The 24,980-nt window shown below is 39.0% G+C and overlaps 1 protein-coding gene across 1 annotated transcript in view; it reads right to left on the bottom strand.

Moving 5' to 3' along the window:
* LOC145992105 (uncharacterized) overlaps positions 1–24,980 on the bottom strand; it is a 122,131-nt gene that overhangs the window by 86,065 nt on the left and 11,086 nt on the right. The gene's annotated exons all lie outside the window — the stretch shown is intronic.

Raw genomic sequence — 24,980 nt, 5'->3', positions numbered from 1 at the left:
TGCGCACTTTCGTCCATGGTCTCGGCTAAGACAGCCAGACAGTACCCATCTGCTAGTTTTAGACTCTCACGCTACTTGTTACCTTACTTGCCGGCATACTTTTGTTCCCATAAGACATTGCGCAGAGCAGACAATCTACAAAGATGGCCGAGCAATTTGAAGAACGTTGTAGGAGAATCACTGCTGTATTAAAAATTAAAGAAATTAAAGTATGGACTAGAAATTGGCTCGAAAGAAAATACTGTTTCCATAACGTCTAAGGGAAATATGAATGTCCTAGTGTAGTTGTTAATTTATTCGAATTTCAGTTGGTCTGTTGTCAAACGTATTTAATGCAACAGACGATCGCGGATCAAAGTGAAAAGTAAAGTGCTCCCCTGTGCATAGCACCACGCCATGAAGGCGTATAGGGGGTGTGGGGGTCGTGATCCGGTCGTGAGTGGGGTGATGTGATCAGCATCACGCCCCTGACCGCCTTTACCCCCCAGGGTTTCCCCCAGGTACCCATGTTATTCGACGCTGGGTGGGCGCCGGGGCCGCTTCCATCGTTAGAAAAGTTCCCGGATTTGAACCGGCCAGGGATCGAACCCGGGACCTTTAGCATGGTAGTCAGACGCGTTACCGACTGAACCACCGCGGCCATTGAAACAATTTTCAAGATTTTCACACATTGCAATATTCACAAATCCACTTTGGCACCACGTAGTTCTTCCCGTAATAAATAGTAAACAATGCCAACACTTAAAGTTTTTGAAGCAAACAAATAGAAATTCACCCGCCTAAAAAGCCATTAACTTTTCACCTCGCAAAGCGCTTGAAAAAGTGTGACCGCGTCCAGCGAGTTTTACCAACTCTATTTGGCGGATGTGTCCACGGACATGTTAGTTGTCTTAATAGACCGAACGCTCGGAAACGTTTATCTTCACATAGAATATATCATCCGTATGTCAGCAATCATATTTTTGTGTTTCTCCTGTGTTTTGAAACTTTATAGTTTATTTATGAATATAAATTTTAATTAGCTTGGTAGATATCGCTGACAGTATACAGTACACTTGGACACTTAATCGTGTAGTTCGCAACACTGAGGACATCAGCAGGCTGACCGATGGCAGTATCTTTCTTCCAGCTCTTATGGGTTGGAAAACAAGCTGTCTCTCCACACAACGTCCCCTCCCATTCGATCCCTGAAGGTTGCCGGGGTATTTTTCGGGTTTCTGATGGCATTGCCAGGGTGGTGATACTACGCAGATGTTTTGTTAACAAGCCGCGAGAGGGTGTTGATGGCCCCATATCTTGGACGCTTGCAGATTGATATTCTGAAGGGGCAAACTGGAAGAAATAATGAGAAACCAAAAGTTTAAGAATTAATTTGTAACAGTTATGAGTGCACGCGCATGCCTATTCATACATGAGGTTTTCAGGATTCATTAATTAAAATAATATGTTTTTCAACTGATTGATCTAGAGTTTGCTTTGTTGTTTGAAGTCCACTTTATGCACAGTAAGGCTAATCGGGACTGGGCCTACAGTTTAAAGAGGGATCCAAACCACTTGTGCCTCCACCAGGTATCGAACCCGCGACCCCTTGAGGCGACGACGCTACCACTGAGCCATCGGGGAACCTCTTTCTTTCTTTGCTCAACTAAATATATCAAACATTCAATGCACTTGTAATAATAAGGATTTTCATTATCGGCTAATCATATTTGTCACGTATAAATCTCATCGCTTGGCATAAATACCTAACGAACTGAACTTTTTCTTTTGTCGAGAAGCCAAGAAAACAAACCAACACTCGGAAACCACAGACAAATAAAAAATCCTTCGCCAAACTCGCAGATTATCTTCACATGGTCAAACTTCGCTCTGATTTGCTGTTCCACAGAATTCAGTCGAGGAAAGCCAGTTGCAATTAGAACATGATCTATTCCTTAAAACCAGTCAAGCAGCCAGGCAGGCAGCCATCACTTCCGGACAGCAAGCCAGTTCAGCGCCAACTAACTGGAAATCCAGTTCCCTGTGATTCGGCCATTAATCATTTTCTAATAATATTTTGTCAATACTGAATAGAAACTACTTCCCAAGATTGACTGACATAAATTAGTCGTTCCTCATGTAACTTCTATTCGAGACGATTTGCTTGGAAAATGACAACTTTATTTCAACATTGAGACTAAACAAAATGAATGTAATTAGGAGCAAGGTAAACTATGACATCCAAGGCTTCTGGAGTTTACTTTCCACCAGGCACGTATCCAGAGGGGGGGCTCGAGCCCCCTCCGAAATTTTTCGATTTACACTAGATAAAATGAGGTTTTTGGCTTGTGTGTGTGAAATAAAATATTGTGATTATAATTTAAAGAGAGATATAATTATCGAGGAAAAGCGGAGAATGTTCTATAACCCTGAGGGATAACCCTGTTATTGATAATATTGTATGTAAACTTTTCTTGCTCTTTTGGTGTTGTCGCAATGAACTTGAGCATTATTTAAATATTTGTCAGCATTTGGAAGTTGCACAACAAAGCACTGTAGAAGGCAGCGCCATGAGTCGGGCCATTCGTTGGATTACTAATTCTCTGAAAAGCTTGAGAGGGAACTTTTTTTAATAGGAGGTGGAGTCGAACTACAAAACATTTTATGTGCGGAACATTCTAGAATATAATATGGATATAAATACGTGGATTCAATTTCACGGTTGGTCTGTACAACAGAATCATTCAATAAGACTTCAGGAGTAAGTGTGACAGTCGATTAGTGATCAGTCAGTGTCGATTAACAGTATTACAAGATGTAGAGATTAGGGGGGGGGGGAGAACTAGTGACACATTTTGCTGGAAAGTGCTGAAGTCTACCACTATTACAAATTCGGGTCCAAAGCTGAAGACATTGCCGACAGTGTAGTGGTAGTTTCGGGTCATGAGCCGAAGAGATCGAAGGTCTCTAAAGTAAATATTTCAGCAGTAATGGGCATTGGAGCATCATTTTTTTTTTTTAAAAAAAAAAAAGGAAATAAGCTGCACAGATCGACTGAAAATCTAAGTTTTGAGTGACCATTTATTAGTGACCGGACCAAGTTTCCTGTATGCAGTCCGAGAGTTTCGTGGGTTAAAAAAGGACTTTTAAGTCAACTGTTTTGGAAAAACACTCAAAGAATAACTACCACAAAGGGGTAGCCATGAAGGCCGAAAATTTTATGAATGTCGAGAAGAGAAAGCAAGAAGATGTTGCATATGTGGAAATTTTAGCGGAAAAAGCAAGCTTGACCATGACTCGAAAACCAGGGTCTCTGGCATATACCGTGCCATTCTTTGTTCTACCAAGTGAGCTACCGACTCACCCTTGGCTTCGCTTGATCTTTTGCTGTCGCTGTAGAGCAATGGCACGGTATGCCTGGTGGAGCCTGCATTTTCCGCTAAAATTTCTGCATGGCACATCTCTTGTGTATGCCCAACCGTAAGATGTTGCCTGTTTAATTAACAAGCACAGAAAAAAGAGATAGAATAATACTAAGGGACATTCCCACCGGTTGACAAGATATTTTTCTTCTGTGGTCAACACGAGCTGCCGTTTCAAGGGGACAATGAGATTGACCCACCAGGTTTCGCACCGAAGCTACAAGCTATACGTGTCGCTTGAGGATTTCACAAATCGAACACAGGCTTGTGCAGCCTGTCGTGGCGCTACGGTGTGAAAAGTTTCTGTTGATTGGGTCACTCATTGCAAACGACGTGTGTGTGCCCTCGGTCTGAATTCTTCCTAAATCTTGAAGATCCAAGTCACAAGGATGGAAAATTAGGATTTTTGTTAAGGTTACGTTTTGAAGGCAGGCGACAACACCATAAAGGATCATATCTAAACCTGGGAGAACACATTCGAATGGGCCGGACCCTGTGGCTGAGTGGTTAGCGCTGCGACGCCAAGGGTCCCGGGTTCGAATCCCGCTTGGGCATGGTAGTTTGTGAATGTCCATTCATCAATTTCATCATTTCATCACTCATCCCCATCTTCGCAAATTAGCCAAGAGGCACAAAACTCTATGTAAAATAAAATAAATCAAATCAAAACATTCGAATGGATTGTCCATTGCATAACGTCTTCGTCAGACGGACACACACACACACTGAGATCGTTTTGGCACAAACACAAGGTTCGTACATTGCAACAGAGGAGTTGAGTGATAAAAAATATCCCGATATCACGTTCTGAAAGAAAAAAAAACAGCAGCTTAAACAATGGCAGATTTAGGAGACAGTTGCTCTCCATTTTTGCCCCCCCCCCACTATGGCTTTTAATGCTAACCTTTGTCTACTAAGAGAAAGTAAACTTTTCTCCCCCCCCCCTAGTTCTGGAACTGAATCGCCACCATCGACCTTAAACCTTGCGAGGTTTTATCTATACCCCTGTAAAAAAAATGATGTTTAGCCTCCCCCGAAAAGAATTTCTGGATACGTGCCTGCTTTCCACACACATTTTGTTTTCTTTTGTTGATTGTAACCTTTCAAGTTACATTCACTTTTCGGTAGAGGCGGAGAGCCTCAAAACACAAGGTCCCACGCAGTAACAAGCCTTGTAAACAAGTTATGAACATGAAAATTCTAACATCTAAAATGATGATAATATGCTATCTTTTTTCTGAGCCAAAACCACATACAGTTACAGCCCCCTATTTCATTTCCTCTCATCAAATAATTTCTCGCAATTTGAATACCTCACCGAACATTTCCACATAATCTCTAGTGCGAAAGGCTTTTTAAAGTGCACAACCGAACCACCTTTATTACCGGGTTCCCACAATATATCTGGGCGTGTTTCGTGGCATCCTGAAGATGAACCCCTTGCTCCAAGAACATGCATAAAAGAGAAGAAACAATGCAAATGGAGGAATGAAGAGAGAGAAAGAGAAAAAAGAGCGAGAATGAAATCAGGGAGAGGCAAAATGTACCTCATAAAACTTTAATGTGCGATTCTGAACACGATTCCTTACTTTAAGCCTTCCCAGAGGTCGCCACATCAACCCCGACCTCTGACCTGGATGAACCTTATAACTACACAAGACGAACGATTTCATTGGTCGACCTAAACCTTTGAACGGAGAAGGGATTTGCCATAAAGTAAAGCTTTCCGATGCGATTCCACATAACACTCCGTGAGGAGAATTACAGATGCTAATATGTGAAGAAACCCCTCCCATGGGTGTCGCTAGAAAATTTTGTAGGAGGGGAGGTAGGTCATCTATAAATATTTAATAGTAGAAATAATAATAATTACTGCCATGACTATGATTATTATTATACAGTAATAACAATTGGCAGATTTAGTTGTGAGGCATGTACCCACGCACCCCAAAAAAAGGGATGACTAAGTGTTACAAAAAGGATTGACAGCATCATATTACAACGAACAAAAAATATTCGAGCAATTCTTTTTCAGCGAATAAAATAATAGTAATAATACGAAGTTTAATAGAAATACAGAGAGACTAACCGAGACTAAATCCGAGGTCTGTTATTAGCAAGGTTAAGTTAACTTACTTATGGACACAAAGCTAGAGCATTGTAGGTGGAATATTTCCCATGTTTGTGACGGTTTCGCCTGAGGAAATTAATTCTCAGGCTTATCCCGTTCTGTAATTATTGTTATACAAATAAGGGTTAAATTACTATTAATTCACAAAAAAAACCTAGACCCTACAAATGCTATCACCTTATTTTCAAAGGGTCCTGGGTTCGTTTCCTGGTGGTGGTATATTATTGTAAAATGGTTCTTATGATTTCAATTTCAATGTCCATTTCCGATTAGTTTATCTGATCACAAACTGGACATAAAACACCCCTTGTAATTATCTCAGTGTGAATATTTTACACACAGGTCGCGCAAGGTATTTCGATATATCATATGCTTACAGCTTACAGTATATTCTGTGTCTTTAGAAGAAAAAAATTCTGTGTCCACCTATGGTAATAACTGTTATTATATCTAATCAAAATAAAAGCAATGTTAGTCCAAATGTATTACTTGAGCTTGGTTTAATTTTTAAAGTCCACTTTATGTACAGAAAGGCTAATAAGGACTGGACCCATAGTTTAAAGTAGGATCCTGTAACGTCACAGAGCTTATTTAACATGCCTGACGTCGTTCTGGTTCTACATTACAATGGTAATGTCAAACCCACAAAAACAATTAAACAAATAAACAAAAGGCAATCATTAATAACCTATTTACCTTTTGTCCCAGGGTAAGTGCCATCAGTCGGAGCCCAAGAGATTACATAGGGTAGAAGAAATCACACGACAGGGTTAGTTCTATATATACTGTAATTTCTATAAAAGAGCACATGCATAAACATTTACATCATTGCCCCTTTCATTCATACATTCACTCACGCATTCATATCTCGGCAATCCAAAAGACATGAGTAATTAGTACAAAATGGTTCGGCGGCATGTTTAAAGTTAGCTACATTGATTTAAACTGTTCTTAATTTGACATTTACTTTTGATTTTCCGGGAAAAACCATGTTCCGGTAGGAGCTTAACCTGTACGACAAAACACTACTCCTATTATGTTGTTGTAATTGAATGTTAATCTTTATATTGCTACTTTTGCGGTTAACTAGGATCACTGTTATATAATTATATTGACAATTTATAGCGTCGCACAATCTGAATGTTAAATACTTTGGATAAATGAATACTTGGAAGCTGTACGGTTTTACATGTTAAAATTATAGTTGATACAATTTAATCACCGTAATAAGCAATGTCTCTTCGAGATTTTTTATATAATTAAGCGAGTTCATTGGATGTCACGACGGGGCGAACGAAGCGTATCCATTTTCACGTCCATTCCGGCTTACCTTTGTCGGCTCTGACTGAAGTCCTCGTGGTGGAGTTATGGATGCTTGGCGGCTTGGTCAATAGATGGTTTCCTGGCGATAAGATTGGATTTCCGCATCTTGAAGGGTGGCAACTAGGTCAGACGCCCCCCTTAGCGGGGCCTTTCGCTGTCTCTACTCCATCTTGATAGTAAACAACCACGTGTGAAATAAACACAACACGGAACGGTGCGACACACAAAGCGGATACTTTACGCGGCTGGTTCGCGAGAGATTGTCCACGATAACACGTCGAAGAAAATCTGAGTAAAACTGTGTCTTCCGCTTCTCTGCTCGTCTATTTATTTGCTATTCAAAAGGTTCGTTACGGTACCCTCTCTTGCCAAGCGTTGGTAAATCGTCCTCAAGTCATAGCCTCTTGTCCTGCTATCTTCGCCCGTGTATTTGGAGTTCTTTGACCCTTCTCCAAAAGCACCTCGAAGAGAGGTTACCCAAAGACCGGGCCCCATTGTAACCTGCACGTTCGTTCCGAAGAGAGTGCCAGGGAGTCTGTAGTTATTGTTATCCAGTCTCGTTGCTTAATCTTTAATATCTGGCTTAATTCATGTCCTATCAAATTCTGCTTTTGGGATTTCGTGGATTATAATCTGCTGCTGGGCTGTCTTTAATTTCGGTTGAATCTGATCATTGGTACTAAAGTTGTATTTTATGTTTTTTAACCCGAGGATCGGCCTCTTCTGTCGGGAAACAGGCTAGTCCTCCGCACTCCGCCGTCCAACTCCCGGTGAACAGCCACAATCCAATGCATATTATTGCTTATTACGGCGATTAATTGATTTACCTGATAATTAGCAAGATTTTATCGTTATAATCAGAACCACTATGTTCCTCCACCGGGTATCGAGCCCGAGATCCCTTTGTTACAAAAGTATATTATTATTATTATTATTATTATTAAATCCTTGAGGAGGCTTTCCTACTCGATCCACCAAATGAGCAAATATCCAGAACAACCGTTTTTCATTATCTTTTTACATTTCACACAGTTGGTACACTGAAATGCCTAGTAATTTTATTAAGCTTTGAAAGTTAGGGGAAAATATTAAGTCCTAAAGTTAGGTTGTTTGACCTGTCACGTAAAAATGTATTTCTTGGAACTTTGAAAGCTGTGGAACCATTTATTTTTTTAGATTAAATGGTAGAATATGAATAGATACCGTAGTTCCTGTATTCTACACTAAGGTTTCTCGATCTAAAGCACATTTTACTTAACGCATTGAGCGTCACTCAAACATTTCTAGTGTTTGTAATTTTGTAACTTTTCTACGAATGCTGAAACATCTGTAATTTTGCTAAAATAAACTTATTGAGTTTTCCTTGTCATAAATACTTATTGTGTTCACTCTCCCACATAAAATATAAAAATACTGAAATGGTAAACATGCTGTGTATTACCATGCTATAGAGGTATTGTGTATGGATTGTATTTGATTATTTTACGTCGCATTTCTTCCACTTTTGGCTAATCGCGACGATGGGGATGAGTGATATGATGGAATTGATTAAGGAACACTCACAAATAGGCTAACAGCCATGCCTGAGCGGGATTCGAACCAAGGAACATTGGCATCGTAGAGCGCTGTGTTAGCCACTCTACCATGAAGGTTGACAACAGGCCCGTACCCAAAGGGGGTGGGGCGATGGGCCGTGGCCCTCCCTCGAGCCATGAATTTTTTAATGCAAAAAAACCTACAAAAATAACATGGACGATTTTTAAGATTTAGCAAGAATTTCGATTTTCTTTTCATAAATGAAAGTGTTGTTTCTGGAGATAGACAGACTACAGAAGTCTGTAGTCTACTATATTTAGTAATTTTAGTTTTATAACCATTTATGCGGAGGTACTAAATGTTCCAATTTGGTCGGGACAGTTCACCATTTTTACTCCCTGTTCTGGCTTTTTTCGAACTGCAGTCTTCATGAGAAAATGTCCTTATTTGGTTAATTCACATTCAGATACATTCTTCATTATAAGGATCATTCCATAGCGTTGTGGTCACATTCAGGGTATGAATTCCCATGGCGAAAGGAGGGTCTCCCACCTTCCATCTCGTTCTATTAAACTTTTTCCTCATCAAAATTTTCCGAGGGTAAGAGTTTGTGTCATTACAACAAATATAAACAATTAGTTTTGACTTCAAACATACTTTACTAAGAATAATAAGATAAACTCATACAAAGAAGGAAGAACAAAGAATGATGTCAGCCTGTGTGTGAATGTTGCGTACATCTCTTGTTCTCTCTCTCTTTAGGGCTGGCAACAGCATGGAGATAAAACGTACTTCTACAGCCATATATAAGATTTTAAAATTATATCAAATTGTTCTAGTAAGGAATGGAGCCGTAGCTGCGAAGGGGATGGTCCAGGGGGTCGCCCCCGGAATACAGAAACTAGACCGACCTGTCATTTCTCCTCCATTTCTCACCTCCTGTCGTCGGGAATAAAACATAGCACTTACATGTTAATTTCATAAGAAACTAATGTCTTCTTAAAGTTTCTCATGTTTTGTCCCTCCACCTAATTATCTTTAATTTGCAATCGAGTTTGCAGATTTGAACAATAACACACAATGCTTGAAAGAAGATGATGTGGGATTCACAACCGATTGTCCTTTTATTAGCCACATTTCTTGAATTTTAAGTTTAATTTTCGTCGGATTCAACGGAAAAAAGTAGGTACGGTACATAAAATTTCTACAAAGTCGAAGTATGGCAGCTGCATCTAGGTGTGGGGAGGGGGGGTAAAATTCGGTGCAGGGGGTGCGAAAAATCTATTCTCCTTCTGGGCACTGAAATCTCTAGCTACAACTCTGATAAGGAAATATTTCCTTTCGTGAGACCATTAATAGATTTACACCATTATAGAAACATAACACAATAAAAGTAAGAAAATTTAATTATCATTATGAATAAAAACCAATAATTAAATAAAATCTCATATTTAGCTATTAAGAACATTTCATCTATAGATCTTCTAATTTCGTGACATTTTGAACCAGTTGTTAAAGGAATTAATTTGCTAGTTTATAAATGCAGCAAAATAATTTGTTTATATATGTTTATAAATATAAGTTAATTCATTAATTTTATTAATATATATATATATTCATTCATTCATTTATTGTTTTCTGCCTAATTGGCAGGTTTTTCACTGCAATCTCCAGCTCTCCCTATTCTCTGCCTTACGCTTCGTAATAGCATACGACCCAGTTAATTTAATATCATCCACGGACTTTTCTTCCTTCAACCATTCCCTCCAAGGCATCCCTTAGCAGGCAGTTCCTTCTTCGACAGTGTCCTAACCAGTTTCTTTTCCTCTTCTTGATGGTTTCCAGTATAGATCTTTTTTCACCAACTCTTTTCAGTACGGCTTCGTTTTTTACCTTGTCCGTCCATTTTACACGCTCCATTTTTCGCCATGTCCACATTTCAAAAGCTTCGAGTCGTCTCTCTTCATTTCTTCTCAACGTCCAGGTTTCTGCACCATATAGTGCTACACTTCACACAAAACATTTCACGAATCTCTTCCTTAGACCTATGTCTATAAAAAAACATTTTATATATATATATATATATACATATATATATATATATGTGTGTGTGTGTGTGTACTGTAGACGTCACTCTTGCCCTACCGTCTACTATATATAACCACAGTTTCGGGCTTGCCCCCCCTCCCCCCTCAAAAAAAAACCTGGGTACGGGCCGGTTGACAAACTGAAATATCGTCACTGAAGATTCTGGTGGTGGTATGATCTTGATTTCACCTGAGGGGAAAAGAAGTAACCATGATGGCACAGCTGATGCCCCCACCCCCCTCGTTTCCGATGGCGAGCTGACATGAAGAACTGGTCCGCCATACACGCTATGTTCCCTGACCTAATTAAAAGGAGTGCAACTGCGTTTAACAAGAGCTGGAGCGTTTTCGAACTTGCTGGTGAATTTGGAGCAACTCCACGACAAGTTAGGAGACGGCGCTCAGAATCAACGCTGTTAATTGGCTGGTTACGTAACGGCGTAGAACACGGATCGGATGAGGCCAAGAGACCGTGATTGGCTTATATTTTTCTTCTTCTCGGAGAGATATTTACTGGGGCACAGTGGCGTATTTACGACTTTTAATTCGAGGGTTGGTCTAGGTTCTTCCAATGGTATTCCAGTTTCTTGCTATTCTACGCACCCCTCAGTTATAAAATACTAGCTGATTACCCGGCGTTGCCCGGGTATTTCTTTATCCCAATCTTTTATTAGACAGGAAAATAATGAATTCTAACTATAGTGTAAAATAAACTTTGAGTTGAACGGCATTGGGAGTGTCACTATTCATCTCAGCCGCCCCGGGATTCCACACTAATATTGGTAGTTTTACATGTCACCCCCTTCCCACCCACACCCCTAGGGGTGTCAGGGGTGTCTTGGAGTTGAACGGCATTGGGGGTGTCACTATTCATCATAGCGACCCCGAAAACTATGACAATTTCGCACCTTCTGTGTAGGCAACCAACTTCGCCGCGCCGTGTAACGGGAAGCATAACTTGCAGGACATGACACACGAAAATGCCACGCAACAATACTATTTTATGTCCCTTCCCACCCTCACCCCTAGGGGTGCCAGGGGTGTCTTACCCCCACAGTATTTCTTTCCAGATTGTAAGTGATATGTGTACCAAGTTTGGTTGAAATCGGTGAAGGCGTTCGAGAGTTATGCCGGAACAAACATACAACAAATAAATATACATCCATTCTTATATAAGATGATTTGACTCATTAATTTAGGTTATTTAACGTCACATTTCTTCCCTTTTTACTAATCGCGACGATGGGCGATGATGACAAGATGAAATGGATGAAGGGACAATCGCACACATATTGGCGGATTTAGCGGAAGAGGCACGGAGGGAAAAGCTCCTTCAAAAGGGAATAGCTAAGCATTATGAAAAGCGTCATAGAATTATATTACAACGAACAAGAAAGCAAAATTAGAACAAATACATTGATCGGGATTAGATTTACCAGATCTTTAAATTGGTCGACACCAAAAATCAAATCCAGCTTCTTGGTTCAAGGTAACGAGGCCATTTTACATTAAATATTTCCAATAATTGTGACAGTTTCACCGGAGAAAATAAATTCTCATGCTTATGCCTTTCTGTTAATCATTGTCAATACAAATAACACAGAAGTACTACAATTTCATAAATGTGTACTATCTTTTAAAGGGTTCTGCCGGTGGAGGCACAAGTGGTTCGGAACCCACTTTAAACTGTAGGTCCAGTCCCGATTAGCCTTACTGTGCATAAAGTGGACTTAAAACAACAAATCAAAATAAAAAATCAAAGGGTTCTTGGTTAGTTTCCTGGTGGAGGTACATTATGCAGTGTTTTCGCTTTGAAGGTTCAGTCCCGTTTAGTTTACGACCACAAAGTGAACCTAAAGAGAACCATTGTAATTGTCTTGATGTGAATATACACACAAACTATGACACACACCACATGTACATACGTATTAAGGCTGTGCTGAATATGACGAAAAATCTGCATACTAACTCAAATGTAAAGCAAAAAAAAGTTCTAGGTCTACCTATGTACTATATAGGTATATGTATATGGTCGACACAATACAAACCTCACACACAGAAGACCACAATGGCTGCAAGTGCAGGCAGCCGCTAGACATTTGTCACTTTTGTACGTAGGTTGAAAGAGACAAGAGTCCTTGAACCAACCAAGGAAAATTCGTTACCATGGAGACGATCTGTTCTTGTTTTGTAGTTAACAAACTCAACAGTCGCAACGGTTTAGCAAAATGGGGTTCGTAACTTTATGGTATATCTCTTCAGTAAATGATAAAAATTATACAGGATTACCCAAAAAGTTAAAGGTGCAGATCTCTGATTACATTCGGCTACTTTCTTTTGGACCACCCTATACGTTAAAACAGATTTGAGGAAAGAACTTAAAAGAAATGCGACTTTTGAAAGTTTGTCAAACTTTGAGTGCACTTTATGCTCAGATCGGGACTGAAACCACGGTTTAAAGTTTGATCCGATCTGTTGTGCAATACGCCTCCGCCGGGGAACGAACCCGGCGGCCCTTGATTACAAGGAGATGACGTTACCACTACACCAGCGGGGAGGCCCGTGTGCAGTCTTATCGACCATATTCTTAATAGTATCGAGTTTAAAGGGGTGCAGAATCTGCCCCTTTGCCCTAGGAGCGAGTACGCCCCTGCCTCTTCTTCCTACACACACCCATGCTCTTCAAGCAAGCAAACAAATGTTTCCTATTCTCGACGCAAACGCCACCTGTTGGATCACCTACAGACCATTACGTCACGGTCTTGCATTTTGCTTTTCCAGAGGAAGTAGCGTACGTTGTAGTACGTGGAGCGTATCCGAAAGGAGGTACTGACGTTCCGCTATTGCTTGCTTCCTGTTCTTCGATGTTGCTACAAAGAACAGCATAATCTCCTATTCTTGCCGAGAAACTTACCAGGAGTAAAGCATTTCGAGGTTGTAACACGAGTTGTATAATATCATGTGGATGCGGGACCTACTATCAAAATTTTATCCGATTTTTGTTCCTTAGTCTGAATTAAGGTGTCATATATAATCATAATATAAACATTATTACATTTAATTAATATATTTCGTATTATTATCTAAGAGCAATAAGCAGAACACGTTGGTTTAAATTAGAATTATGTGAGGCTAAAAGTTTCGAAATTTCATACTGATATACAATGGAATCCGTCATTATTACCGTGCAAATTGTCCATCACCATGTTCGTGCATTTTATTTAACCCAATAAGAGCTTCAAGAATTCAAAGAAAACTCAAAACAAGCTGCTGACAACTTCTGCACCAGCATACATAAAAATCATCGCTTAAAGACACACAGGATGTAAGAGGAAAAATTAATGAAAATAGTCATGGCCAATTTGCACCGGTAATACTCATGGATCCCACTGTACGCCTGGTTCGACGTTCACTATATTTAATTACAAAACTGTGTGTGTTCAATATCAAACTGTTACTTTAACGATAAAAGCAGCAATATTTAATCATGTCCAATAACATAATTGTTTTCTTTACTTTTCATTAAATTTTGAAGCTGTGGTGAATTCACAATGTTCCCATAAAATAATATTTTGACATGATTTCATTCAGTAAGGAAACTAACAATACATGTTAACTATTTTTGATACAAATGTTTGAAACAATATCTTTATGTAATATTTTGTTTAGAATAGGAATTCAGTAACTTTGGATATGTTTAAGTATGTCAAAATACACAAACAATTATTTTCATCTAGGGCGGGTCCTCGGGCGAGTGTCTGAGTTGCCACGCCCTAGGGCCGGCCGGCTCTATGGAAAACTTCTATTTTAACAACTCTTAACGAAGTTATGGCAATATTTAATGGTTTGTCACTTTGGGTGATAGTGAGAATGAGAATGAATGATTAGATGAAACTCATGAAGGAACACTAACAAAGGAACAGCCAGGCCCAGCCCAGGATCTAACCTAAACTGGAAGATTGGAAGTCGACCGTCCAACGCACTCGGCCATCCGACGCTGCATTTAAAGTTTTACGCAAGTAATTTGTACTATAACGATTTAATTGCTGTCGAAATGACTCCCAGATGTTTTATTTCTAATAGGTGCTGCATCTTAATATCGAGACTACCATGGGCGTCCGGAAGGGAGGCAAGGGGGGGGGGGCATGCCCCCCACTTGGAAAATGAAAGTAAACCAAAAATTATATAGTTTTCACATATAATTTCATTTCAGTTGCAATAATGTGTGTTAATTATTGCATGAATATGATACATTCAAATTTAAGCAATGTTTTTTGAAGGAACAACACTATTATTGGAGAAAATGTGCCTTGTTTCCCCCCTGAAGAAAAAATACCTTCCTTGCCCCTCCCTGGAAAAAAATCCTGAGGACGTCCATGGAGACTACATGCATTGGTCTGCAGTATTCTCAAAGAGTGCAAAGACATCAATTAACATGATTAAGTCCACTTTACGCACAGATAGGCTAATCGGGACTGGAGCCACAGTTTAAAGTGGAATCCGAACCACTATGTACCTCTATCAGGTATCGAACACGGGACTTCTTGATGACCAGGAGATGACGTTACCACTACGCCATCGGGGAGGCCTAAATCAACCAATTAGATGAACGTGTCTATAGCAATCACGACCACATTACGCCAGTATCCAATCCTGTGTTTTCATGCATCTAGCTTTCCTTCATCTTTAACCTTGGACAATAGGGAGTTAAGACCCATTAAAACCGACTGGCACGCCACGGCGTATATTAAAACAGAGCTGTCCCTAGAGCGGACATAGATATTAATTTTATATAAACTTTTTAAGGTTCTTATTTACGTTAAAAACCGTTCCAGCGGTCACTGAATGTCCTGCTCCACTGAACAACTTAAGACACGGGAGAAGGGTGGGGGAGGGAGAGTAGCGATAATTCTGATACGGACATTAATCAAAAACAAAAGAAGACACAGGTCGATGGTTTCTGTTGATATTTATCCATCCATTGCCAGAGTAGTTCACCTGGTGTTCGTTCTTAAGAATAACCGGCAGATGGCGCTGAAAGAGGTTTTACACGCAACACACAATTTGCATAAAACCTTCATCCATACTCACACGATTCATGAAAGATTAAAGAAAAACGTTAAAGGTATGCATGTTGTCAAAAGCTTTTGCAATGTATGCATAAATGTGTGATGAATTCACCACAAAAACACGAAAAGGCGCGAATAAAATATCGAAAAATGTGAATTAAAATTTAATTTTAAAAAATGTCCGTAGAATCGGAAAATTATCCATGGAGGACTCTGATTTTTATGTAATATAAAAGTACAAAATATTTACACAAAATATGTAACAATAATTGATAAAATATCTACCTTAAATATGTATTATCAAAAGGATATGTAGCTAAATATGTAGTATCAAAGAATATGTAATATTAATAACAATCGAGTATGCAAGCAATTTCAAGCATTCTGCTAGATTTTTATTTTATTTGAACATATTCAACATAATCAGGGACGGCGACAGGGGCCCACCCAAGAAATCCTGTGCCCACACGATTGCCTACCCAATAAATTTCACTAATTGATTTTTGATTTGTTGTTTTAAGTCTACTTTATGCACAGTAAGGCTAATCGGGACCGGACCTACAGTTTAAAGTGGGCTCCGAACCACTTGTGCCTCCACCGGGTATCCAAACCGGGACCCCCTTGATTACAAAGCGACGACGCTACCACTGTGCCATCGGGGTGGGGGGGGCTCAAATTCACTAAGTACTATGTGAATGTTTCAATGAATAATTGTATTCTGGTATTCATTACATGTATATTTTACTCATGAATATTATCTATACTAGAAATGTTCACATATCATCATCCCATAAAAAGCTGTCTTAACGTTGTCATTAGAAAGCAAAAAGAATTACTAGAGAACTTGGAACAAAATAAACTGTCATCAATTGAATACTTCTATGATTAGAAGCAGCTAGTAGGCTTAGGAGGTGCAAAATTATGCAGGGTATGGTCCAGATGAAATCATGATTTAGGGTGACCTTGAGGGCTGCAGCTGTGGGCCTTCACTGGGGAAAATTGCTTGGAAAAGTACTGCATAAAGAAAAAATGTGATACTTGGGATGTGATGAAAAATGTAGAAATACGTACAACTAACCATCTCATTTAGCTTAGTGAAAAGTTGTAACTGAAACTGTGGAGGGGATTGGGGTGGGGTCTTGGTGTTGTAAGCTCCGGGCCTTCACATATATAAATCCCGGCCTTCGCATGATTAAAATAATATCTGAATAAACAAATGAAAAACCCATCTTAGCGTTGCTTCCTCCAGCAACACAATAAATTATTTCGACTTTTTAATTAGGTCTACATTGAAATTCCAGAAGTGAATTCTTTATTTCATTACAATTTTTACATACATGTCATCTTCAAATATCTACGTGGTATACAAACAACAACTTTGTATTCGTTCTACTAATAAATACTAATAAGAAGTAATCACAATAATCACTACAATACAGAGGTGTATAAATTTTGATGTAACAGTTATTTGGGTTTGGAAAAAGCAACAGAATTATTGAATTCATAATAGCCTATCAGTTACGTAATGATGCGATTTTTCTTGTGACGTAGAATTCAAAGAAAGGGGTTGGTATGGAAACTTTGTTTTGAGGGCTTCAGAGAATTAATCAATCACGATGAGAATGGTTTAAACTTTAGAAGCATCAGAGTTTCAGCCGAAAAGGGCAAAGAATCTGTAGATGCAGATGAAATAAAGAAAAAAGGCGTCACGAAGTATCCATTACAAAATTTTGTTTGTTTTTAAATCCACTTTTATGCTCAGATAGGCTAATCGGGACTAAACCTACAGTTCAAAGTGAAGTCCGAACCAGTGTGCATTGTGCTTCCACCAGGGGAGGGGACAGTAGATGCCAGAACCTCTTCACTATAAGGCGACAACCTTATGCCATTGGAGAAAAAATATACAGAAAGAACTCACAGGAAACGTGTCATTTTATAACCACAGAAGATGCGTTCACTTAAGAGGGTGTATCAGGGACGGCGACAGGGGTGGGCACGGGTGGGCAAGCGCCCACATAAAAATTCCTCTGCCCACCCGATTGCCCACCCAATCAAATTCAATAAGTACCTATACTCGGGGATATATGAATGATTAAATATTTAAGTGTAACCTGGTGTTCATAACATGTATATTTTACTTGTGAATATTATGTATGCTGGAAATGTTCACATATTATCAACCCATAAAAAGCCACTTTTGTCATTGTTGAAACAAAAACTGTGATCAAATTAATACTTCCATTTTTAAAAGCAGCTAGTAGGCTTAGGAGGCTCAAAATTATGCAGGGTATGATCAATATTAAATCAGAATTGAGGGTGAACTTGAGGACTGCAGCTCCGGGCCTCCACTACGTATTATATTCCGGCCTGGCTATGGTTTAAATAATCTCCAAATAAACAAATCTAAACATCATATTAGCGTTACTTCCTCCAGCAACACAATAAATTATTTCGACTTTTTAATTAATATTAGAATAATTTAATCAAGAAGACTTAGTTAGATGGGCATGCCATGTGACACGAATGGCAGAGGAAAGAATAGTTTACAGGTTTCTTGTTGATAAACCTAATGGTAAGGGACCAGTAGGAAGGCTAAGACGAGGATGGAGGGATAACGTTGAGATGGACCAAAAATAAATCGGTAAGGATGGGAAAGATTGGATTGATCTTGCCCAGGATAGGGACAGATGGAAGGCTTGTGTTGCTGCAGCCATAAACCTTCGGGTTTAAGTATGCTATAGAGCAGGGATGTCCAACGCGTCGATCGCGGGGCGTTTGTTGGTCGATAGCAGTTATCTATTGTAATTATACGAATTTTCCGTTACTTGAATTCAACTTCTATAATGTATAATGGCTGAGTAGGTACACATTTTTGCAAAGAAGAACGATTAATAGTAGCTCACTGCCTGTTGTGACAATAAAAAGTACATGACTGCTTGATTGAAGTTGGACATGCCTGCTATAGAGTATAATATAATTTTAATTAGCTATGCATTGAAATTCCAGAAGTGTCCCTTTTTCTCATTATAATTTTTACATACTACCTGTCATCTTCAAATATCAATATGATATACGAAATATCAACTTTATATTCGTTCTACTAATAAGAAGGAATCACAACAATCACTACAATACCGAAGTGAATAAATTTTAATAAATCAGTTATATATGGAAAAAGCTACAGAATTATTCAATTGCTAATGAGTGGCTTATCCTATTCAGAAATCCTCGTTCCACACATAAATTTTATCACATGAATCAGCCGAAAATGTCAACAGAATCTGTAGATGCAGCTGAAGTAAAGAGAAAAAAGTTATGTCACGAAATATATAGAAGACGATTTTGTTAGTTTGTTTCTAAACCCACTTTCATGCTCAGATAGGCTAATCGGGACTAAACCTACAGTTTGACGTGTAGTCCGAACCAGTGTGCATTGTGCTTCCACCAGAGGGGGAGGGGGGAGTCAAACACAGGACCTCTTTATTATAATGCGACAGCGTTATGCCATTGGGTACAGAAAGAACTCGCACCAAACGTGGCATTTTATCACCACAGAAGATGCGTCTATTTTAAGAGGGTGATTGCCTGAGACAAATATTTGAGACTTTCGGAAAACAACGTCATTGTTCCCGGAATTAGCTGCCTTGATCCACTAATGAAACGCTGCGAGATTGAAATTACCACCTCAACTTTCTAAGAGGTACAAACTAATGAAACTCCATTTTTGGAAGAGTAAGTTCTGGTTGATTTGTTTTATTGTAAGTCATTTTTCTGCTTATTTTAATAATGACGACGTTATAAGGTTCATTGGTGATTAGATGAAAGTAACGAAGGGGCGAAAACAAACACATGCTGACACTCAAAATACAAACCCTCATAAATTATTACTTTGACAGTGGTTCCAGGCGCCAGGGACTCGTTGCCCTGAAAGAATAAAGTTTCCAGGGTATGCTGCACAGGACAGAGGTTGACATTCTAGTGTGTTCGAAATGGTCACACCATACAACCCAATGAAAAATAGATGAAGTATTACTGGTACGATGATCAACTTCGATGAATTCCTTGTGTCCTAAATCATTTTGTTACCTCAACAAATATGTTCATGTAACCATACGTGTATTGCTTCTCCCGCATTAGTAATATGACAGTTCTTCAGAAAATGAATAGCAACTTAGCTAATAATCTCTTAAATTCTGAACAGATTTCTCAATCTTGCTTGTTTATTACTTATGACAAGTGATATTTTGTCAAAATAGCCTTTCATTAGCCTAGGAATACTTAATGGACAATGAACAAATAATTTGTTTTCCGTGTGTGTTTTAAATCATTCCTAATAAGACGTTCATTTTAATCCAAGGCTGGGGTATGGCTGCGCATATGTAAACACTTCCTTGAAATGATTGTGTCCATCATAGACAAAACGAAAGGAAATGGAACCAGATGCGAGAATAGATTAGAAAAGAGTAAAGAGGAAAACAAGGAAAGGGAAAAGAAGTAAGAGGAGAATCGGGAGTGTGAGAGAGAGGGGGACACATACGTCTTACGTACACATACATGGTCTTACATTTATACTGCCCACCCTAATCTATCACTATGGAGCTTCTGCCCACCCGGTCGAAAATTTCTGGCGCCGCCCCTGGGGTGTATTGCCAGAGGCAAACATTTGAGACTTTCGGAAAACAACGTTATTGTTCACGGAGTTAGCTGCCTTGATCCAAGAATGAAACAATGTGAAATTGAAACTACCACCTCAACTTTCAAAGGGGTATGAACTAACGATACTCCACTTTTGGAAGAGTAAGTTGTTGCTGATTCGACTGGTCACTTTTCTGCTAATTTGGCAAATGGCAACGATGAGGTTCAATGGTGAATAGGTGAAAGTGAGTATTTCTGAGTATGGAAATATTTTTGCCGAAAACAGGCGTTTCAAGATTGAAAATCTCAGATATCATGTTGTAATCATGATATTTAAGGAATGTAATTTTTCTTTCATTTTGGCTAATCGCGAAGTTAAGAATGAATGGCAATAAGATGAAAAGACAATTGCATACACAAATGGACAGCATACAACATAGACCGCACAGAGGTTATACTGGACGTTAGTCCAGTCGGCAGAGCCTTGTTAGCCTGCAAAATGCCATCCAGGGTGTACTAAGTAGAGGATGTTGGCATTTGAGTGTCTTCATAAAGGGTTGCACCTTGCACCCCATTCATTTATAAAACAGCAGTGTAGAGTAAACAACAGTGTGTGGAAGAATTCAGAACTGCAACTTTTGCAATTATTTCTATGTTAAATTATAGGAAATGAAAAGAACTAATATCTGTTTAAGAGTAGAGTTTTTGCAGTAATTGAAAGATAACATTTAAAAAGAGGTAAGGTGTTTATCTAAAGTGCATATTTATTTGCACATTTTGCACATTTTTTTAAGTGCATAAGTATACGGGCCCTACTCGTAAGTATTAGAAGTGAAGAAACTGTGAAATATAATTAGTTTAAATTCGTTGCTCCTCTAAAATGTGCAAGGGATGTTTTCTTTAAAATGTCGTTGCATAAATTTCCGAGGTCTGATGAGTATCATGATCTGGGAACAGATAACGTCGTTGTTGCCCTCTTCCCTCTTCGCACAACTTCTGCGTCAAAACATCAGTATTAATCGTAAACGTGGCCGTTAAACTGGAGACGAAAAAGATCACGAGGGCCTACTGGCTTTAATAAACTGGAAGAATTTCCCAACGATGTAGTACCACGTAAGACCGTGGGAAAACGACAAGCGCAGGGAATCCAGGAAAAAGATTCAGGAATTCTTCTCTTCTCCCCCCCCCCTCACCCCCCAAGTGGTTTAGTCTCTTCACAGAACGGCATCACTTTATGCTTCTATTAGAGAATTCTGATCTAATTAAATTTATGGTAACTTGTTCCGGATTGACGATTTAAAAAAAAAAAAAAAAGATTAGAAAAACTCGTGAAGACATTTCGAGATATTTCAAAATTGACACATTCCAAAGGAAGAAAACTTGTCTGTCGAACTTATTGCCCTTGTACTTAAAAGAAAATAGTCTCTTTGTATTTCGCTTCTGGGCGCACGTCTAACTGTTCAGCATTGAACTGAGAGTAGAGTTTAGTTCAAATGTTTCTGGCTTTTCCCAGCAGAAAGACTAATGGTGCCAGTTTCGACGCAAATTAGAATCAGCCGCCAAGATAACATTAGGCAAAATGTCCATCGCTATTTGCATTCTTTTTTCTCTTGCATTCTCTGTGTTTTTAGTGAAGAGGATTATACAGGATTGTATAACAGTACGCAAATTGTCCATCACTACTTTCATTTCTTTTTTTTCAACTTCGTGTGTTTTAAAATATGGAATTCTGTTGACGTGCTCAATGTTTATTAACGTCTTAATGACCATCGCATTGTGGAAAACACACTGCCTGAATGGTGATGGATAATTCGCTTACTATTTATTTTGCAGTTGGGTGTACAGTGGGATCCATGATGAGTATTACTATGCAAATTGTCCATCATCATGTTCGTGCACTTTATTTGACCCAATAAAGAGCTTCAAGAATTAAAAGAAAACTCAAAACAAGCTGATGACAACTTCTGCACCAGCATGCATAAAAATCCATTGCTTAAAATCACATAGGATGTAAGATAAAAATTAATGAAAATAGGCATGGACAACTTGCACGGTAATACTCCTGGATCCCACTGTACATATGCTTGGAGCAGGGATTGTTCTCTGCATATTCGTGCTTTTAAATTCGATTCTTGAACCCAACTTTGCGGCAAACAGAATTAAAATACGTGCCTATGCATGTATACTGAACTTTTAATTTAGAAATTTCATTCAGTGTTTCTATGGGTTTTTTTTCTTACAATAAAAAAAACTGTAGAATGAACTTACTGTAAAGCCTGAGCAGATTTTACTGTGTCATCAGCACCGTAAAGTTGCTGATTTGTTTCTATTTACTTCAGAGTTTGTCAACGAATCCATCCCCGTTCTACAGCAAGGTTCAGAACTTATAAAAGTATGCAAAAATTACCGGGTCCAGTAACGGCTAAAGCTTACCAGCGTCGATAGATTTCGTTCTTGAGAAGCCCACTGTGATTATCAGTTTGGTGGGAGGATGCTGGAACACTAACGTCCGCGCTGACCGAGATAATTGGCAAGGCGAGGGTCGAAACCGAGAACCGGTCGTTGGTGACCTTACCGCTATCTGCTGCCCACGTGACCTTTCTTCAGCACCCGTTCCTATCTCGAGACCCCGCTTTGGTGCTATTCCGGAAGATCTGACAGGCCTCAAAACACTACCTAATACACTTCTACCAATGAACACACTCTCAAAGTCCCTAAATACATAAACTTAAAACTATACCCTTCGCTTTCCACTCTTCCTTGAATGTACAGTCACCAGCAATAAAAATGGGACACCTAGATCCTAAAAACTCGCTTCCCTGTTATGTGGGTTGCCTCACTACGCTGGTGGCAGAGGTTCGCATTGAAAATTTGCTATTAAAATCCACTCATCGCCGTATAGTTAGCAACACACATAATGCCTTGCAGGGAAGAGAGTATTTTAGGATTTAGGTGTCCATTTTCTTTGCTGGTGACTGTACAGCACAGAAGGTATACACTTTCATTTCTTGATCGAGAATTAGAAGAGAATTTAGAAAAGACGAGACTATCCATTCCTTGAACGAGATTGATGGATTGAATTATTGTTTTAAGTCCACTTTATGCACAGAAAGGTTACTCGGGACTGGACCTACAGTTTAAAGTGGGATCCGAACCACTATGTGCTTCCACCGGGTATCGAAATCTGGACTCCTTGATTACAAGGCGACAACTCCTTGAACGAGAATTAGAACAAAACTCGAAAAGTGAACATTTTATTTATTAATTGAGAATTAGAAAGAAATTTAAAAAAGACTTCATTCCCTGATAAAGAATTAGTACAAAACTTTTTAAAAATATGAGAATATTCAGCTCCAAAACTGTAAATCCAGTCCCGATTAGCCTATCTGAGCATTTAATGCCAAGATCTTCTACTACTCGTCTTCAGGTGAACAATTTCAGTTTGTTCACCAGAAGAGTAGTGTGGTCGATTCCCACCACCGACAGTAAGAAATTGTTCATCTGAAAACCAGAACACTCTCAGAACAGTGTTAGAATAGGGGTCGCTAGCATTCAGAGAATTGAACAAGTCTGAAGATAAAGAACACTTGCAGACTTCCGTGGCGGAGTAGTTAGCATAGCGCGCTACATTGCCAGGGGCCTCGGGTTCGAGTCCCGGCATGAGTGTTATTTGCGAGTCTCCCTTTGTGAATTTAATCAGCACCCATTCTCATAGTCGCCATAAGCCAAAATTGGCAGGAAAGCGACGCTGGATAAAAAGATAAATAGAAGCAAAACATGTTACTGAACTCGCTATCGCAAGCTAGGCAAGGGGGTAGGGGAGGAGATAAACGAACTCACCTAGACCGTTATATACTGACGATGTTTCTTGCTTACGCACCGTTACGTAGTGACGAGTCATAGCAAGAATGATAAAAATATTTCGTCGCTTCTCACGTGAGCAATTGCACCACTTCACTTGTATTCAGCAAGTAAACGAATGAGGAAAGCACGCACCACATTTGTATCTACAGTACATAAAGAAGAACGCACATATCAAGAAGGCCAAATGCTTGTTTTACAACTTCCATTTGGAATTTTTACGATGACTTAAACACGAGCTCAAAGCAAACTTGTAATATTCATATCCGGAAATATCTTTTATACAAGTACAAATAATCTTGTTATCTTTCCAACTTCCATTGCAATCAAGATTTTTCAACTAGATGCCCTCGTTTTGCCATTCCATAGTAGAATGAAAGTTTTGATTTTATCCACAGATAACGCATTGTATTATGTTCCCAAAAAGAAGTAATGTTCTCTCATTCAACGATAAAAGCAGGATTAATTATATGTGAAAGCAAAGATAAAAATAAGTAAGACATTTATGAATGATATATTCGAGGAGTGCTCATCATAACATTAAAAAAAGAAAAAGAAAGATTGTACTTTGAGTAAAGAATTGGAATTTTACTGTATTGATATTATTGGTGACTGGTTGTACAATGAGATCCATGAGTATTACCGTGCAAATTATCCATGACTATTTTCATTAATCTTTCTCTTACATCCTATATTTTTAAGCGATGGATTTTTATGTATGCTGGTGCAGAAGTTGTCAACAGATTGTTTTGAGTTATGTTTCAATGATTGAAGCTCTAATTGGGTCAAATAAAGGGCACGAACATGGTGATGGACAATTTGCACTGTAATACACAGGGATCCCACTGTACACCAACAACAAAGAAAATACGCTACGACGCCAGGGGTCCCGGGTTCGAATCTCGGGTTAGACATGGATGTTTGTGAGTGCCCATTC

This window comes from Lepisma saccharinum, chromosome 9 (genome assembly GCF_977018435.1).
Source record: "Lepisma saccharinum chromosome 9, izLepSacc3.1, whole genome shotgun sequence".
Taxonomy (NCBI): Eukaryota; Metazoa; Arthropoda; class Insecta; order Zygentoma; family Lepismatidae; genus Lepisma; species Lepisma saccharinum.
The sequence above is the reverse complement of the archived record's forward strand: the minus strand, read 5'-3'. Positions and strand labels throughout refer to the sequence as shown.